Here is a 16,286-nt window from a genome sequence, read left to right as displayed (position 1 = left end):
GTCAGTGTACTACGGCATAGCTAGCATTGTCATAGAATATGAATAAAATCATATTGCAATCATTAGAACTTTCTTTTCCGTTCGATATTTGATACTTCATGGTTCTTGGAATACCATTTCTGTCTTTCTTGATTATTACTTAATCGAAGCTGGATTGTAGGTTCAGCTTATGTCTACCCATCCCACACTGTCCAAATATTTCATCATATCCCCTTGTAGAGTACTGTAGTTGGAGATTATCGCCGCGAAATCGTTGATCTAAATTAAAAAAAGAACACGAAAAAAGATACTTGAAGAAATCAAGTATGCAGTGATATAAAACGTATTCAGTGAAGAACCTATCATAGAAGTCTTGCTAAAACATTGTCGTGCGTGCTGAAAGCGGTCTCATTTTTTTGCATTGGAAACAGTTTGTTGTTTGAGTCAGTTTGTTTGAGAAAAATTAATGAGTGCTTTGTGGTGTTGTATCCCTATAATTGGCGTCGGTTGGTACGAAGTTCCATACAAAACCAGCTGTTTTCCGATTTCTGATACCAGAAAAGCATCCACGGAAGAGGTAGCACCTAGTACAGCAATTTTGGTCGAAAACCGCCGAAAAGTATGCAATGTTTAAACACTAACTTTCCCGTTGGTCGTGAAAAATTTCTTCGAAAACTACCAGTTTCCGAATGTATAATACCAGGAGAGCATCCAAGGAGAAGGTAGCACCTTGTACAGCAATTTTGGTCGAAAACCGCCGAAAGGTATGCAATGTTTAAACACTAACTTTCCCGAGGGTCGAGTGAAATTTTGCAGCAATTTTGCTCGAAAACCGCCGAAAAGTATGCCGACCAGTTTCCGAATGTATAGTACCAGGAGAGCATCCACGGAAGAGGTAGCTCCTGGTACTACGCCTTAAGGTATGCAATGTGAATACACTAACTTTGCATCCAATTTTCCGCCGTAAGGTATGCAATGTTTATACACTAACTTTGCAATCAATTTTCCGCCGTAAGGTATGCAATGTTTATACACTAACTTTTCATACAAACCAGCTGTTTTCAGATTTCCGATACCAGAAGCGCATGTTGTTCAAGAGGTACCATCTTCCATCCCCCTCCCCCCCTTCCCTTCAAAATGGCAGCCAAGCTGGCGGCCAAGATGGCGGACAAGATGGCGACCAAGATGGCGGCCAAGATGGCGGCCAAGATGGCGGACAAGATGGCGGACACATGATGGCGGACAAGATGGCGGACAAGATGGCGAACAAGATGGCGGACACAAGATGGCGGACAAGATGGCGGACACAAGATGGCGGACAAGATGGCGGACAAGATGGCGGACAAGATGGCGGACAAGATGACGGACAAGATGGCGGACAAGATGGCGGACAAGATGGCGGACAAGATGGCGGACAAGATGGCGGACAAGATGGCGGCCAAGATGGCGGACACAAGATGGCGGCCAAGATGGCGGACAAGATGGCGGACAAGATGGCGGCCAAGATGGTGGACAAAATGGCGGACACAAGATGGCGGCCAAGATGGCGGCCAAGATGGCGGACAAGATGGCGGACAAGATGGCGGCCAAGATGGCGGCCAAAATGGTGGACAAGATGGCGGCCAAGATGGTGGACAAGATGGCGGACACAATATGGCGGCCAAGATGGCGGACACAAAATGGTGGACAAGATGGCGGACACAAAATGGCGGACAAGATGGCGGACAAGATGGCGGCCAAGATGGCGGCCAAGATGGTGGACAAGATGGCGGCCAAGATGGTGGACAAGATGGCGGACACAATATGGCGGCCAAGATGGCGGACACAAAATGGTGGACAAGATGGCGGCCAAGATGACGGACACAAAATGGCGGACAAGATGGCGGCCAAGATGGCGGACACAAGATAGCGGACAAGATGTCGGCCAAGATGGCGGCCAAGATGGCGGACACAAAATGGCGGACACAAAATGGCGGACAAGATGGTGGACAAGATGACGGACAAGATGGCGGCCAAGATGACGGACAAGATGGCGGCCAAGATGGCGGACAAGATGGTGGACAAGATGGCGGCCAAGATGGTGGACAAGATGGCGGACACAAGATGGCGGCCAAGATGGCGGACAAGATGGCGGACAAGATGGCGGCCAAGATGGTGGACAAAATGGCGGCCAAGATGGCGGACAAGATGGCGGACAAGATGGCGGCCAAGATGGCGGACAAGATGGCGGACAAGATGGCGGACACAAAATGGCGGACAAGATGGTGGACAAGATGGCGGCCACGATGACGGACAAGATGGCGGACAAGATGGCGGACAAGATGGCGGACAAGATGGTGGACAAGATGGCGGACAAGATGGCGGACACAAGATGGCGGACACAAGATGGCGGACACAAGATGGCGGACAAGATGGCGGACAAGATGGCGGACACAAGATGGTGGACAAGATGACGGACAACATGGCGGCCAAGATGACGGACAAGATGGCGGCCAAGATGGCGGACAAGATGGTGGACAAGATGGCGGACAAGATGGCGGCCAAGATGGCGGACACAAGATGGCGGACAAGATGGCGGACAAGATGGCGGCCAAGATGGCGGACAAGATGGCGGACAAGATGGCGGACAAGATGGTGGACAAGATGGCGGACAAGATGGCGGACAAGATGGCGAACAAGATGGCGGACAAGATGGTGGACAAGATGGCGGCCAAGATGGCGGCCAAGATGGCGGACAAGATGGCGGCCAGGATGGCGGACAAGATGGCGGACACAAGATGGCGGACAAGATGGCGGACACAAGATGGCGGACAATATGGCGGCCAAGATGGCGGACAAAATGGCGGACAAGATGGCGGACAAGATGGCGGACAAGATGGCGGACAAGATGGCGGACACAAGATGGCGGACAAGAAAGCGGCCAAGATGGCGGACACAAGATGGCGGACAAGATGGCGGACACAAGATGGCGGACAAGATGGCGGACAAGATGACGGACACAAGATGGCGGACAAGATGGCGGACAAGATGATGGACAAGATGGCGGACAAGATGGCGGACAAGATGGTGGACAAGATGGCGGACACAAGATGGCGGCCAAGATGGCGGACAAGATGGCGGACAAGATGGCGGACACAAGATGGCGGACAATATGGCGGCCAAGATGGCGGACAAAATGGCGGACAAGATGGCGGATAAGATGGCGGACAAGATGGCGGACAAGATGGCGGACACAAGATGGCGGACAAGATGGCGGCCAAGATGGCGGACACAAAATGGCGGACACAAGATGGCGAACAAGATGGCGGACAACATGGTGGACAAGATGGCGGACAAGATGGCGGACACAAGATGGCGGACAAGATGGCGGCCAAGATGGCGGACAAGATGGCGGACAAGATGGCGGACAAGATGGTGGACAAGATGGCGGACAAGATGGCGAACAATATGGCGGACAAGATGGCGGCCAAGATGGCGGACAAGATGGCGGCCAGGATGGCGGACAAGATGGCGGACAAGATGGCGGACACAAAATGGCGGACACAAGATGGCGGACAAGATGGCGGACAAGATGGTGGACAAGATGACGGACAAGATGGCGGACACAAGATGGCGGACAAGATGGCGGCCAAGATGGCGGCCAAGATGGCGGACAAGATGGCGGACAAGATGGCGGGCAAGATGGCGGACAAGATGGCGGACAAGATGGTGGACAAGATGGCGGACAAGATGGCGGACAAGATGGCGGACAAGATGGCGGACAAGATGGTGGACAAGATGGCGGCCAAGATGGCGGACAAGATGGCGGCCAGGATTGCAGACAAGATGGCGGACACAAGATGGCGGACAAGATGGCGGACAAGATGGTGGACAAGATGGCGGCCAAGATGGCGGACAAGATGGCGGAAAAGGATGGCGGACAAGATGGCGGACACAAGATGGCGGACAATATGGCGGCCAAGATGGCGGACAAAATGGCGGACAAGATGGCGGACAAGATGGCGGACACAAGATGGCGGACAAGATGGCGGCCAAGATGGCGGACACAAAATGGCGGACAAGATGGCGGACAAGATGGCGGACAAGATGGCGGACACAAGATGGCGGACACAAGATGGCGGACAAGATGGCGGACAAGATGATGGACAAGATGGCGGACAAGATGGCGGACAAGATGGCGGACACAAGATGGCGGACAAGAAAGCGGCCAAGATGGCGGACACAAGATGGCGGACAAGATGGCGGACACAAGATGGCGGACAAGATGGCGGCCAAGATGGCGGACAAGATGGCGGACAAGATGGCGGACAAGATGATGGACAAGATGGCGGACAAGATGGCGGACAAGATGGTGGACAAGATGGCGGACACAAGATGGCGGCCAAGATGGCGGACAAGATGGCGGACAAGATGGCGGACACAAGATGGCGGACAATATGGCGGCCAAGATGGCGGACAAAATGGCGGACAAGATGGCGGACAAGATGGCGGACAAGATGGCGGACACAAGATGGCGGACAAGATGGCGGCCAAGATGGCGGACACAAGATGGCGGACAAGATGGCGGACAAGATGGTGGACAAGATGGCGGACAAGATGGCGGACACAAGATGGCGGACAAGATGGCGGCCAAGATGGCGGACAAGATGGCGGCCAAGATGGCGGACAAGATGGCGGACAAGATGGCGGACAAGATGGTGGACAAGATGGCGGACAAGATGGCGGACAAGATGGCGGACACAAGATGGCGGACAAGATGGCGGACAAGATGGCGGCCAAGATGGCGGCCAAGATGGCGGACAAGATGGCGGACAAGATGGCGGCCAAGATGGCGAACAATTTGGCGGCCAAGATGGTGGACAAGATGGCGGACAAGATGGCGGCCAAGATGGCGGTCAAGATGGCTGACAAGATGGTGGACAAGATGGCGGACAAGATGGTGGACAAGATGGCGGCCAAGATGGCGGACAAGATGGCGGACAAGATGGTGGACAAGATGGCGGACAAGAAAGCGGCCAAGATGGCGGACACAAGATGGCGGACAAGATGGCGGACACAAGATGGCGGACAAGATGGCGGACAAGATGGCGGCCAAGATGGCGGACAAGATGGCGGACAAGATGATGGACAAGATGGCGGGCAAGATGGCGGACAAGATGGTGGACAAGATGGCGGACACAAGATGGCGGCCAAGATGGCGGACAAGATGGCGGACACAAAATGGCGGACAATATGGCGGCCAAGATGGCGGACAAAATGGCGGACAAGATGGCGGACAAGATGGCGGACACAAGATGGCGGACAAGATGGCGGCCAAGATGGCGGACACAAGATGGCGGACAAGATGGCGGACAAGATGGCGGACAAGATGGTGGACAAGATGGCGGACAAGATGGCGGACACAAGATGGCGGACAAGATGGCGGCCAAGATGGCGGCCAAGATGGCGGACAAGATGGCGGCCAAGATGGCGGACAAGATGGCGGCCAAGATGGCGGACAAGATGGTGGACAAGATGGCGGACAAGATGGCGGACAAGATGGCGGACACAAGATGGCGGACAAGATGGCGGCCAAGATGGCGGCCAAGATGGCGGACAAGATGGCGGCCAAGATGGCGAACAATTTGGCGGCCAAGATGGAGGACAAGATGGCGGACAAGATGGCGGCCAAGATGGCGGACAAGATGGCTGACAAGATGGTGGACAAGATGGCGGACAAGATGGCGGACAAGATGGTGGACAAGATGGCGGCCAAGAAGGCGGACAAGATGGTGGACAAGATGGCGGCCAAGAAGGCGGCCAAGAAGGCGGCCAAGATGGCGGCCAAGATGGCAGACAAGATGGCGTACACAAGATGGCGGCAAAGAAGGCGGACAAGATGGCGGACAAGATGACGGCCAAGATGGCGGGTGGTGACTCGTAGGAGGTGGATGGTGGCTCGTGAGAGGTGAGTGGTGACACATGGGAAGTGGGCGGTGACCCGTGGGAGGTGGGTGGTGACCCGTGGGAGGTGAGTGGTGACCCGTGGGAGGTGGATGGTGACACTTGGGAGGTGGGTGGAGACCCGTGAGAGGTGGGTGGTGACACGTGGGTGGTGAGTGGTGATCCGTGGGAGGTGGGTAGTGACCAGTGGGAAGTGGGTGGTGACACGAGGGGGGAGATGACACGAGGGGGGAGGTGACACGAGGTGGGGGGTGACACGAGGTTGGAGATGACTGCTAATTAACGGCTAATTGACGGGTAATCGACGTCTAATCGACGGCTAATCAACGGGTAATTGACAGCTATTTGACGGCTAATTAGCGGCTAATTAACGGCTAATTGACGGCTTATTGACGTCTAACTGACGGCTAATCAACGGCCTTTTTTCAGTGCCGGTCATTCAGTAACTCAGGGGCTCAGGCACTCAGGGGCTCAGGGGCTCAGGTGTCTGAGTGGCTGAGGGTCACCTCTTGAAGAAAAAGCTCCCCTGGTATTCAAAATCTGAAAACAGCTGGTTTGTATGGAAAGTTAGTGTATAAACATTGCATACCTTTAGGCGGGCAAAATTACCAGGTGCTACCTCTTCCGTGGATACTCTCCTGGTACTATACATTCGAAAACTGGTAGTTTTCGAAGAAATTTTTCTCCACCAACGGGAAAGTTAGTGTTGAAATATTGCATACCTTTCGGCGGTTTTCCTGGCGGCTCTCCTGGTACTATACACTCGGAAACTGAAGTTTTCGAAGAAATTTTTCACGACCAACGGGAAAGTTAGTGTTTAAACATTGCATACCTTTCGGCGGTTTCGAGCAAAATTGCTGTACTAGGTGCTCTTCCGTAGATGCTCTCCTGGTATCGGAAATCTGAAAACAGCATCTTTCTTAAACTAGTGAACGCTCTCACGGGTTTGATAGTAGGCAATGCAATAGTGATGGGCAAATTATTGATTGCAATAGTGATGGACAGGTTATTTCACCTGCAGCGAAAATTTTTTTCCACCTCTTGAAAAACATGCTCTCCTGGTATCGGAAATCTGAAAACAATTGTGTGCGCGGCAACGGTATAGTGGTTTTAACAGTTGACCAGCTGATTTGGTCATTGGACAAATTTGTCAGCATTTTGGCAACTCTCGTGGCCCTGCACCTAATGGATCAAAGAATGCTATAAAACATGATCAATTGTTGAAAAAGTTTAGTAAGTAGGAGCTCACCACAGAAATCAACCGTTTTTTTCTGTTCATCGCCTAAAACATCAACATGAGCGAAACAGGTTTCTAAGAAAATTCGATGATTGTTACTGAAGAAGTAAACCGATTGAAAACTATACCTTGGGCGAAAAATCGTAGAAGGCGTTGGACAAATCAGGAATCGTAAATGTACGTAAATCGTAGAAAATGTGATCCAAGTAGTGGCGTTATGGTTCTCCTTAGCTCATACAAACGTTTATATATAGACTAGCTTAACGGCCCCGTTTCAGGGCTACGCAATAGAACTCTGAGTTGTACGCAAGGGAACTTTGTTTTCGATACTTTGCTGATGTTTGTTTGATCATGGAGGTAGTCTTTCAACACAAAAACTTGACTTGATTTTAGTTTTCAAATGCTAAAAGCTATGCAAATCTAACCGGCTGTGCATAACACAAATTACTATTATTATTAAATAAAATTTGCGTTGTTTGCTTAATGGGATACACAATGTTAAACAATCCACTAAATAACAAATAAATAAAAGAATCGAAATTCACAACTTAGTAACTCGCTCATTCTGTATTGCAAATCGTACTGGACTATATTCCTGTTATCAAGACTCGGATTACAAGTTACGGTGATGAACAGATCTGGTTTGCCCAAAAGCACAAACAATGATCATTGAATTTTGATACTGTGTCCTCATGTATCCGCTGCAACTGAGTGTTGCATGGCGAATATCCCGGAAGCACTGCGAGCGAACCAATTCGATGGCAAAGTGCTCCTTGAATGCTGTAGTTGTAAATACCACCACGTGCAGCTTCTCGAAGTTGGCGCACGTATGATTGTAGCTCCATTTAGAAGAGTGCAGGTACAGTGGTAACTGGTGTTGGTGGTGATATAGCCGGTTCCGTTATTGTAATCGAAGATGGTGATGGCCCTGGCGGACCATTTGAAAAAGATGATTAGGGGTGGCCCAGCGGCGAATAAGACGGTAGGCGGAGTAGGCCCTTTCTTACTGCGCTTTTCGCCTTGTCTCATTCCAAGTCCCCTCAATGTTCCCCTTCCCTCCTGCATCGATGTTAAAATAAGAGGCCCCAACTATAATTCCGCCCTGGGCCTCCAAGGGGATTGATCCTCCACTGTGTCAGTATACTACGACATAGCTAGCATTGTCATAGAATATGAATAAAATCATATTGCAATCATTAGAACTTTCTTTTCCGTTCGATATTTGATACTTCATGGTTCTTGGAATACCATTTCTGTCTTTCTTGATTATTACTTATTCAAAGCTGGATTGTAGGTTCAGCTTATGTCCACCCATCCCAAACTGTCCAAACACTTCATCATATCCCCGTGTAGAATACTGTTCAAACTACATTGTTGTAATCTCGGTAACATTTGCATCGTTGTTAGACTGAAATTGTTTTAAAATTTCCAATTCGAAATCCATACGGTTGAAGATCATCGCCGCGAAATCGTGGATCTAAATTAAAAAAGAGCACGAAAAAAGATACTTGAAGAAAACAAGTATGCATTGATATAAAAACGATGTATTTAGTGAAGAACCTATCATAATAGTCTTGCTAAAACATTGTCGAGCGTGCTGAAAGTGGTCTCGGTTTTTGCATTGAAAACTCAGTTTGTTTGACAAAAATTAGTGAGTGCTTTGTGGTGTTGTATCCCTATAATTTGCTACTGACTATCAAATTGTGCCTGAGGAGCACATAGTGTGTTTCATACTGATGTGCAAGTGTAAATGTGACGAAATGATCGCAAGTGTCTTCGCAATGAGCGAAGAGATCGGCCCAGAAATTCTTGGATTTTTTGACTCACGGACAACCGACCTAAAATTGGAGCATCAAACTTAATACGCGAAAATCAAGCGAACGATCGAAATTCACATTAATATGTGCCACTGGAGTTGACAAAATTCTGACAAATTTGCCCAATGACAGAATCAGCTGGGCAACTGTGAAAACCACTATGCCGTAGCCGCGCACACAATTGTTTTCAGATTTCCGATACCAGGAGAGCATGGTTTCCCAGAGGTGACATCTGCAGCTTGGGACAAATATGCCCATCACAATTGCTATTGCATACTATCAAACACGTGAGAACGATCGCTAATAAGTAATATGTCCGTCATATGGTAATATTGTCCGTCATCTTGGCCGCCATCTTGTCCGCCATCTTGTGTCCGCCATCTTGTCCGCCATCTTGGCCGCCATCTTGGCCGCCATCTTGTCCACCATCTTGTCCGTCATCTTGTCCGCCATCTAGTCCACCATCTTGGCCGCCATCTTGGCCACCATCTTGTCCACCATCTTGGCTGCCATCTTGTCCGCCATCTTGTTCGCCATCTTGTCCACCATGTTGTCCGCCATCTTGTCCGCCATCTTGGCCGCCATCTTGTTCGCCATCTTGTCCGCCATCTTGTCCGCCATCTTGTGTCCGTCATCTTGGCCGCCATCTTGTCCGCCATCTTGTGTCCGCCATCTTGTCCGCCATCTTGTCCGCCATCTTGTCCGCTATTTTGTGTCCGCCATCTTGGCCGCCATCTTGTCCGCCATCTTGTCCGCCATCTTGTCCGCCATCTTGGCCGCCATCTTGTCCGCCATCTTGTCCGCTATTTTGTGTCTGCCATCTTGGCCGCCATCTTGTCCGCCATCTTGTCCGCCATCTTGGCCGCCATCTTGGCCGCCATCTTGTCCACCATCTTGTCCGTCATCTTGTCCGCCATCTAGTCCACCATCTTGGCCGCCATCTTGGCCACCATCTTGTCCACCATCTTGGCTGCCATCTTGTCCGCCATCTTGTTCGCCATCTTGTCCACCATGTTGTCCGCCATCTTGTCCGCCATCTTGGCCGCCATCTTGGCCGCCATCTTGTCCACCATCTTGTCCGTCATCTTGTCCGCCATCTAGTCCACCATCTTGGCCGCCATCTTGGCCACCATCTTGTCCACCATCTTGGCTGCCATCTTGTCCGCCATCTTGTTCGCCATCTTGTCCACCATGTTGTCCGCCATCTTGGCCGCCATCTTGTCCGCCATCTTGGCCGCCATCTTGTCCGCCATCTTGTCCGCCATCTTGTGTCCGTCATCTTGGCCGCCATCTAGTCCACCATCTTGGCCGCCATCTTGGCCACCATCTTGTCCACCATCTTGGCTGCCATCTTGTCCGCCATCTTGTTCGCCATCTTGTCCGCCATCTTGGCCGCCATCTTGTCCGCCATCTTGGCCGCCATCTTGGCCGCCATCTTGTCCACCATCTTGTCCGTCATCTTGTCCGCCATCTAGTCCACCATCTTGGCCGCCATCTTGGCCACCATCTTGTCCACCATCTTGGCTGCCATCTTGTCCGCCATCTTGTTCGCCATCTTGTCCACCATGTTGTCCGCCATCTTGTCCGCCATCTTGGCCGCCATCTTGTTCGCCATCTTGTCCGCCATCTTGTCCGCCATCTTGTGTCCGTCATCTTGGCCGCCATCTTGTCCGCCATCTTGTGTCCGCCATCTTGTCCGCCATCTTGTCCGCCATCTTGTCCGCTATTTTGTGTCCGCCATCTTGGCCGCCATCTTGTCCGCCATCTTGGCCGCCATCTTGTCCGCCATCTTGGCCGCCATCTTGTCCGCCATCTTGTCCGCCATCTTGTCCGCTATTTTGTGTCCGCCATCTTGTCCGCCATCTTGTCCACCATGTTGTCCGCCATCTTGTTCGCCATCTTGTCCGCCATCTTGTCCACCATCTTGTGTCCGCCATCTTGGCTGCCATCTTGGCCGCCATCTTGTCCGCCATCTTGTCCGCTATTTTGTGTCCGCCATTTTGGCCGCCATCTTGTCCGCCATCTTGGCCGCCATCTTGGCCGCCATTTTGGCCGCCATCTTGTCCGCCATCTTGTCCGTCATCTTGTCCGCCATCTTGTCCACCATCTTGGCCACCATCTTGTCCGCCATCTTGTTCGCCATCTTGTCCACCATGTTGTCCGCCATCTTGTCCGCCATCTTGTCCGCCATCTTGTTCGCCATCTTGTTCGCCATCTTGTCCGCCATCTTGTCCGCCATCTTGTGTCCGTCATCTTGTCCGCCATCTTGTCCGCCATCTTGGCCGCCATCTTGTCCGCCATCTTGTCCGCTATTTTGTGTCCGCCATCTTGGCCGCCATCTTGTCCGCCATCTTGGCCGCCATCTTGTCCGCCATCTTGTTCGCCATCTTATCTGCCATCTTGTGTCCGCCATCTTGTGTACGCCATCTTGGCCGCCATCTTGTCCGCTATCTTGTCCGCCATCTTGTCCGCCATCTTGGACGCCATCTTGTCCGCCATCTTGGCCACCATCTTGTGTCCGCCATCTTGTCCGCCATCTTGTCCGCCATCTTGGCCGCCATCTTGTCCGCCATCTTATCCATCATCTTGGCCGCCATCTTGTCCGCCATCTTGTGTCCGCCATTTTGTCCACCATCTTGGCCGCCATCTTGTCCACCATCTTGTCCGCCATCTTGTCCGCCATCTAGTGTCCGCCATCTTGTCCGCCATCTTGGCCGCCATCTTGTCCGCCATCTTGGCCGCCATCTTGTGTCCGCCATCTTGTGTCCGCCATCTTGTCCGCCATTTTGTCCGCCATCTTGGCCGCCATGTTGTCCGCCATCTTGTGTCCGCCATCTTATCCGCCATCCTGGCCGCCATCCTGGCCGCCATCCTGGCCGCCATCTTGTCCGCCATCTTGTCCGCCATCTTGTGTCCGCCATCTTGGCCGCCATCTTGTCCGCTATCTTGTCCGCCATCTGGTCCGCCATCTTGTGTCCGCCATATTGTCCGCCATCTTGTCCGCCATCGTGGCCGCCATCTTGTCCCCCATCTTGTCCGCCATCTTGTCCGCCATCTTGTGTCCGCCATCTTGGCCGCCATCTTGTGTCCGCCATCTTGTTCGCCATCTTGTCCGGCATCTTGTTCGTCATCTTGGCCGCCATCTTGTCCGCCATCTTGGCCGCCAATTTGTCCGCTATCTTGTCCGCCATCTTGTCCGCCATCTTGTGTCCGCCATCTTGTCCGCCATCTTGTCCGCCATCTTGTCCGCCATCTTGTCCGCCATCTTGTCCGCCGTCTTGTGTCCGCCATCTTGTCCGCCATCTTGGCCACCATCTTGGCCGCCATCTTGGCCGCCATCTTGTGTCCGCCATCTTGTCCGCCATCTTGTCCGCCATCTTGGCCGCCATCTTGTCCGCCATCTTGGCCGCCATCTTGTCCGCCATCTTGTCCGCCATCTTGTCCTCCATCTTGTCCGCCATCTTGTCCGCCATCTTGTGTCCGCCATCTTGTCCGCCATCTTGTGTCCGCCATCTTGGCCGCTTTCTTGTCCGCCATCTTGTCCACCATGTTGTCCGCCATCTTGTCCGCCATCTTGGCCGCCATCTTGGCCGCCATCTTGTCCGCCATCTTGTGTCCGCCATCTTGTCCGCCATCTTGTCCGCCATCTTGTCCGCCATCTTGTGTCCGCCATCTTGTCCGCCATCTTGTCCGCCATCTTGTCCGCCATCTTATTCGCCATTTTGTGTCCGCCATCTTGTGTCCGCCATCTTGGCCGCCATCTTGGCCGCCATCTTGTCCGCCATCTTGTCCACCATGTTGTCCGCCATCCTGGCCGCCATCTTGTCCGCCATCTTGGCCGCCATCTTGTCCGCCATCTTGTCCGCCATGTTGTCCGCCATCTTGTCCGCTATTTTGTGTCTGCCATCTTGGCCGCCATCTTGTCCGCCATCTTGGCTGCCATCTTGTCCGCCATCTTATTCACCATCTTGTCCACCATGTTGTCCGCCATCTTGTTCGCCATCTTGTTCGCCATCTTGTCCGCCATCTTGTCCGCCATCTTGTGTCCGCCATCTTGGCCGCCATCTTGTGTCCGCCATCTTGGTCGCCATCTTGTTCGCCATCTTGTCCACCATCTTGGCCGCCATCTTGTCCGCCATCTTGTCCGCCATCTTGGCCGTCATCTTGTCCGCCATCTTGTCCGCCATCTTGTGTCCGCCATCGTGGCCGCCATCTTGTTCGCCATATTGGCCGCCATCTTGTGTCCGCCATCTTGTGTCCGCCATCTTGTCCGCCATCTTGTCCGCCATCTTGCCCGCCATCTGGTCCGCCATCTTGTCCGCCATCTTGGCCGCCATCTTGTCCGCCATCTTGTGTCCGCCATCTTGTCCGCCATCCTGGCCGCCATCTTGGCCGCCATATTGTCCGCCATCTTAGCCGCCATATTTTCCGCCATCTTGGGTCTGCCATGTTGTTCGCCATCTTGTGTCCGCCATCTTGGTCGCCTTCTTGGGGTGGGAAGGGGGGGAGGGAGATGGAAGATGTTACCTCTTGAACAGCATGCTCTCCTGGTATCGGAATTCTGAAAACAGCTGGTTTGTATGAAAAGTTAGTGTATAAACATTGCATACCTTACGGCGGAAAATTGGTTGCAAAGTTAGTGTATAAACATTGCATATCTTACGGCGGAAAGTTGGTTGCAAATTTAGTGTATTAACATTGCATACCTTACGGCGTAGTACCAGGAGCTACCTCTTCCGTGGATGCTCTCCTGGTACTATACATTCGAAAACTGGTAGTTTTCGAAGAAATTTTTCACGACCAACGGGAAAGTTAGTGTTTAAACATTGCATACCTTTCGGCGGTTTTCGACCAAAATTGCTGTACAAGGTGCTACCTCTTCCGTGGATGCTTTCCTGGTATCGGAAATCGAAAAAATCGGTTTGTATAGAATTTCGTACCAACCGACGGAAAGTTTGAACGAGATGAAGGATGCTTTCCGTTTTATTAATATTACTTATTAGCGATCGTTCTCACGTGTTTGATAGTATGCAATAGCAATTGTGATGGGCAAATTTGTCCCAAGCTGCAGATGTCACCTCTGGGAAACCATGCTCTCCTGGTATCGGAAATCTGAAAACAATTGTGTGCATTGATTTCTTCAAGTATCTTTTTTCGTGTTCTTTTTTTAATTTAGATCAACGATTTCGCAGTGATGATCTTAAACCGTATGGATTTAGAATTGGAAATTTCAGTCTAACAACGATGCAAATGTTACCGAGATTACAACAATGTAGTTTGAACAGTATTCTACACGGGGATATGATGAAGTGTATGGACAGTTTGGGATGGGTGGACATAAGCTGAACCTACAATCCAGCTTTGAATAAGTAATAATCAAGAAAGACAGAAATGGTATTCCAAGAACAATGAAGTATCAAATATCGAACGGAAAAGAAAGTTCTAATCATTGCAATATGATTTTATTCATATTCTATGACAATGCTAGCTTTGTCGTAGTATACTGACAGATTGTGTCAATTATAACATCATTACCGGCTTGCAAAATTGCAGAAATTGTGACAATCGAAATACTAAACACAATACTCCACCACAATACTGTTTCGAAACACGTAGGCTGGACATTTTCACGGTTCAATGGGGGAGAGAAAACAATACCACACCACGAGTATCGCAATGGCAATAGCTTGCGAATATTGCGGAAGTGAAAATAAGCATGGTTTCTATTCTAGCATCTAACGGTAGGATCATTTACGAACAGATGAAAAAATCCCGTTCAAGAAGTAGAATACATGAATAGGTTGAAGTAAAAGGGCATATAAGGGTTCACGGGGCGGCCAGATGGTGTATTGGTAGCGCAGTCGGTCTGTACAAGATTGGACCACGGAAAAATTTCATTTGGACCACCAAACCTCCGTATCCTACGGGTAAATAAATTTAAAAAAAAACTAGAAATGGTAGGCTTAAGCATCCTAAAGATGTCGTGCCGATAAAGAAGAAGGAGTTTGAATACACTGCATACTTCTATTGCGTAGCCGTGTAACCGGGCCGATATAGCTAATGAAACAAAAAAAAATTATCTAACCAAGGATAACTAATTTTCTACCTTTTTAATTAGATCTTCCTTAGACCGCCTACCGTTTGATCCGCCGCTGTACTCGAGACAAGATGACTGGTCCTGCGCTCGAGCCCTCAAGCACCAGTGTAGGGTCTATATTGACGTCTAAATTAGCATTGCCCCGTATGCGTGGAAGGACAATGAAGAAGCCACTATATTGGTGAGCTCTATGAGTTGTACGATGAAATCACTTACGTACAGAGAATTAGTTTCGTCAGGCTCCTGTGGAGTGATCATGTCATAAGAATGACATCGCTTTTGGTCGATCTCCACTTGGACAGAGGAGGCGTGATAAGTCCAAATCGAGGTGTAGTGATGGCGCATTGAGGGCATTCGCTAATATACCCGGGATACTAGATGTGAATACGAAGAGGCTTGATCGTGAACGATTTTGAAGACTCCTGCATCGGCTCAAGGCTACGAAGCGATGGTAGCGACGGATTAGTAAGTAAGTAAGTCAGTTTCATTTTGCAGTAACCAATACTTACGAGCGAACATTATTAGTTAAAGATTTTCATTTGTACTATAAATAAATGCACTCAATGGAGCGGCCCGGTGGCATGATGGTAGCAGAGCCGGTCTTCACACGAACGGACCGGACCAAATCCCATCTGGACCAATCCCCCGTACCAAGGACTGACTATCCGGCTACGTGGTAAAATAAGTCGATACGGCCAGGCCGTTCTAACGAAATAAAAAAAAAAGTGCACACAATGCTTCTCTGTACGTCATAAACCATTTATTTAAAAAAAATCACGATCATATTTTAAAAAGGGTTTACGTCTTATTTACATAGTAAAAGTAACGCTAATGTGTGTATGTGTTCGTGTGCTTGTGCGTAAGTGTGCTGTTTTTAGATTTTTTTCTTCTTTTTTGGCGCAAGACGTATCCACAAGGTTAGCAGGAGCATTGTCTCACGACCAGATACACACACAGGCTTGTTGTTAGCAAGATAGCTAAACCGTGCTACAATGCATAGCTAACCTTGCGAAGCGATAGCAGACCAAAAAATGCTAGCATTCGTTCCGTTTGCAACTGGACGCGCGCCGGACAAAATGCTAAGGGCGCAGCTCTGTGTATGCTTTGATTTTCCCCGAGAGTATAGTTTAAAAGATGTAGTAGAAGAACACCACAACCGATTCATTGACGTCTGTGTTAGTTTATCGAGCAACTTCAGCAGCTCGTGCCATTA

This window comes from Anopheles moucheti, chromosome 3 (assembly GCF_943734755.1).
Source record: "Anopheles moucheti chromosome 3, idAnoMoucSN_F20_07, whole genome shotgun sequence".
In the NCBI taxonomy this organism is placed as follows: Eukaryota; Metazoa; Arthropoda; class Insecta; order Diptera; family Culicidae; genus Anopheles; species Anopheles moucheti.
The sequence above is the reverse complement of the archived record's forward strand: the minus strand, read 5'-3'. Positions refer to the sequence as shown.